The 4,465-nt window shown below is 39.3% G+C and overlaps 1 non-coding gene across 1 annotated transcript; it reads left to right on the forward strand.

Annotated features, from left to right (window-relative positions):
• Positions 1–2,378: 2,378 nt before the first annotated feature.
• On the forward strand, positions 2,379–2,485 carry LOC112086881. Its single transcript, XR_002899735.1, has one exon. It is a non-coding gene; the product is annotated as a small nucleolar RNA R71 (small nucleolar RNA).
• Positions 2,486–4,465: the final 1,980 nt, after the last annotated feature.

A 4,465-nucleotide genomic window follows, 5' to 3' on the forward strand; every position in this document is an offset into this window, starting at 1 on the left:
GCACTGGTTGATCTTGCTCAGTGTGAACTCCTTCTTTATTCATCTCACAAGAGACCCCAATCGTCTTGCTTGGTATTCTCACAACATATTTTACATCGAGCAAGGCACCGGCTGAATCTAGTCCAGAGCCAAAGTAGTCCATATTCCTTTGAGCTTCATTTGAGTACACCAAGCAAGATTCAAGGGATGTCTTGCTCGGTATCTCTGCGGCACAATCTGCACCGATCAACACTGTTGATGAATTCTGCTCGGAGCCAAGGGTCATAACACTTTCACTCCTTGAAGGTTGGCACTTTGTACAGGTTTTAAAGGATGTGTTGCTTGGAGTACGCCCGGTTTCTTGATGTGCAACCACTCCTGAGAACACACCAGTTGAATTCAACTCATGTGATCAACTTCTCCTTGTCCCTTAGTGATTTTTGAACCCCCATAATCATCTCCAAGAAAGATTCATCATCTCTACAGGCTTGTGAGAATCAAGCAGCTTCATAAACCAAAAGCTTTCATCTGGAAGATAACGATATTCTCCATAATCTTTTGTTAAAGCAATTTCAAGATGATCTTCAGTGTTCAGTTTCTCAAGTACTTTCTCAGCCAATTCTTCCATGGTTTCTATAAAATACTTGACCCTCTATAGTTAGCTGCTTCATTACCTTGTTGACGTCAAACTTTAGAGCCTCTGATCCCACATGGAGATCAATCATTCCTCTCCTAACATCAATAATTGCTCCAGCAGTAGCTAAGAATGGTCTTCCCAGAATTAGTGTATTCTTTGGGCTCCTCATCCATTTCAGGTATAATGAAGTCTGTTGGCACCACAAAATCCCAAATTCTCAATGGAAAATCCTCAAGAAGTCCCACTGGTAGTCTTACTGATCTATCTGCTAATACCAAATATATTTTGCAAGGTTTGTAGATAGTAAAACCCAGCTTCTTAGCTAATGGAGATTGGCATGAGACTTACTGAAGCTCCTAGATCACATAAGCAACTGTTAAACTTCAAAGGACTCAAAGTACAAGGCAATGTAAAGCTCTCTGGATTATTTAACTTTCTTGGAACTGATCTTGTTATAATAATGGCACTGCATTCATGAGTCAACACCACCATACCCTGAAGCTCCTTTGATTTTTCCACTATAGCATCCTTGAGGAAATTTGTATATTGAGGAACTAAAAGGAAAGCTTCTATCAATGGCATGGTTATCTCAACTTTCTCCATCTGCTTATCAAATAAAGCCCTATACTTCTCCAGCAACTGCTTCTTGAATCTTTTAGGGAAAGGCTTGGCTGATAATGTGGTGGCACGAAGGGATTAGTCGTCTTTGATGGCTTCTTAGGCGCCTTGTCTTGTTCCAGACCTTTACCTTTGTCCTTTTTACTCACTTCTAGCTCAACAACCTCATCATCTTGATCATTCTGAACAAGCACCTCCCCACCAAGTTGCTAATTATCCTCAAAGAGCAATGGAGGTTGTTCTCTTGTAGGAAGTTCCCTGCCCTCCTCAGTGTTATAGCATTACAAAACTCTTTAGGGTTTTGTTCTGGCTTTCCTGGCAAAGAACCCTGCGGCCTTGAAGAAGTTAATGCTCCCTTGCTCTCAAAAGCCTTCATCTTACTATGTAATGTCTCAATTCTGGAGTTGAGATCATTAAAAGAGTACTCCACTCTATGTTGTGTCTCTTGCTGACCCTTGAGAAGCTGTTGTAGAACCTCATTCAAATCAAAATCTTGTTGTTGAGATAAACCCTACTGACCCTGATTCTGATTAAAACTTGGAGGGTATGTCTTCTTTGCTTGAAAACCCTCTTGATTCCCTTGAATAGGCTGGAATATTCCTTGCTGAGCATATGACTGCTTTCCTTGGTAGTTACCCTGAAACTGATTCATGTTTGTATACCCCTGATTCTGAGCTTGCTGTGGTGGATATACTTGATCTTGAGGATTTGCAACATTGTGCTTCTATAGGAGAGGTTTGGATTGTTTTAATTCTTGAACCTCTGAAACCTGTTCTAACCCCCAATGTAGTTCATCTCCTTTTGAACAAGACACTCTTCTTGACCATCAACAAACTGATGTTGCTCATCAAACTCACCAACAAAGTGTATTGGCTTTTGAGAAGCAACCAATACCTTGTCAAGCTTAGTTTGGAGCTCTTTGATGTCCTTCTTCATTCTCTGCTCCTCATGAGAACCTTATCCTCTGTAGGACCTGTCATAGTATTCTCCATATGTGTCATTACTTTGAGTAATATTCTCCACCAACTTCATTGCTGCATTGACCTCCTTTGCAAGAAAGTTTCCATTAGATGCTGTATCTAACTGGTTTCTGATATTAGGCAAAGCTCCTCTATAAAAAGTTCTGAGTAAGTAAGAGTCAGATAATTCATGGTGAGGACATTGATTTGTATATTCTCTGAATCTCTCTTAAGCTTCATTGAAAGATTCATTTTGCTTATGGGTGAAGGAGGAGATCTCATTCCTCAATTTTATTGTTCTTGAGGTAGAACAGAACTTTGCTAAGAATGTCTGATCCCAGGTTTGAATAGATCCATGAGGTAAGTTCTTCTCCCATTGCCTAGCTTTTTCTCCTAGGGAGAATGGAAGTCGTCTAAGCTTGAATCCATCTTCTGAGACCCCATTGATCTTAGTTAATTTAAAAACCCTGTCAAACTGACCAATGTGATCAAGAGGATCCTTCATTGGCAGCCCTTGGAACGTGCTATTCTGAGAAGACTAGCCTTGACTTCAAAATTGTCGTTTTCATTAGAGCTTGGATTCCTTGCCTGTTTGTGTGAGCATTAAAAGCATCATTGGCTCCTACAAGAACAGGATTCCATGGAGCCTTATGTGCTTGACGTGCAGCTTGGGGTGGGTTGGGAGGGTTGTGAACTGGTGCAGCCTGTTGCTGCTTGTTCCATTAATTATGATTAACTTGAGTCTGATGCTCAACTCTCTCTTGCTATTCATCCATGCCTAACCTCTGTAATTGCTCCGCCCTTTCTCTGAAAATTCTTGATCTCAAGAAGATCCAAAGAATTAATGCTAAAACAATCACACTTGGCAACAGCGCCAACTTGATACTATAATTTTGCAATCTTAGCAGGTTCAATTACCTCACACCATTGTAGCATTGAGGGTCTATCCAAGAGACAGATTTAGACACTAATCTATATGGAGCTAGCTTAATCCAAATCTAGCAATATGAGTTTGGTAACAAGTGAATTAATGCAATAATTACTAAGCAATACTAACAAGATTAAGCACCAAACAAGCAATGCAAGACTAATTAAACAAAAACAACTGATGATGATTCAAATATGATAAAAACTTTGGGTTCTTGACATGATAGTGGATTAGGGTGCCTTTGATGCTAGACTAAGGTGCTAATGGCAAACAATGAATGATTCCAATTAACTTTGGATTCCGAACAAGTTCAGTACTCTCTCAAGATAAAGATCACAATTCAAATCATTACTCAAACCCAATTCTCATTAGTGGCATAGTGATAAGAATGCATTAAGATTCAATCCCTAAAATGTCACATGTTCTTCAAACAAGCATTTTTATCTGATCAAAGCAATAAACCTTTATCTTGGCTCATTCAGGCATTTCATCAAACACCTTTTGGGTGGAGAAATGGCTTGAATCTGGATCAGAGTGATGATCAAATATTCAGCTTTAAGAGCAGCCAAGTAAAGAAAGGAAAACATAAATCTAACTCTAAACACCTTAATCTAACACCTAAGCACCCTAATCTACATATCTAGAACCCTAATAAAAAGGACAACTCACTAATCATAATCAACACACTGATTCCTTTGCAAAAAGTGATGTTAATCATGACTAAAAGTTTAGATGAGAAGAAAAAATGATATGATGATAAGAAATACGCTTAAATCTGATTAAAACTCAAGATATCTCTTAGCAAATATGATGTTTTTAACAAAAGAGGCAAAAGACTAAAACTAGATAAAAGGTATCTAGGATTTTTGACCCAAAAACATATATATAGAGGAGTGGTTCGAACCTGGTCAGCCCAAGACAACTGGGTCCTGACTAAGCGAACTTTCAATAAAAAACTCGGTGCACTTTTCAGCGATCTGGATCCTTCAGGTGTGCAGCTCGGTGTAGGTGTCCTGAAGTTGAAGCTCAACTCAGTCTAGAAGTGCTCGATGTCTTCGTCGGAATCCTTGCACAACAAATTGCCCCGGTTGGCACATCTCCTGAATCTTGCTCGGTGTGGTGCTTGATTTGAAAGATGGCTGGAGATGAAGAGTTTACACTGAGCTAAAAGGAGTCGGTGTGTTGCTCGGTATCCTTACGGCAGAAGTTGCTGATAACACCGTATTTTGACCACTTTTATGGATCGTTTTGAAATAATTTTTCTACATTTTTAATTGCTTTTAAGTAGTTTTACTACATTTTTCTTGTATTTGTAGTTCCAAGACTCTTTTCGGGTAACTTAGG

Source organism: Eutrema salsugineum, unplaced genomic scaffold (genome assembly GCF_000478725.1).
Source record: "Eutrema salsugineum unplaced genomic scaffold, Eutsalg1_0 scaffold_2, whole genome shotgun sequence".
Lineage (NCBI taxonomy): Eukaryota > Viridiplantae > Streptophyta > Magnoliopsida > Brassicales > Brassicaceae > Eutrema > Eutrema salsugineum.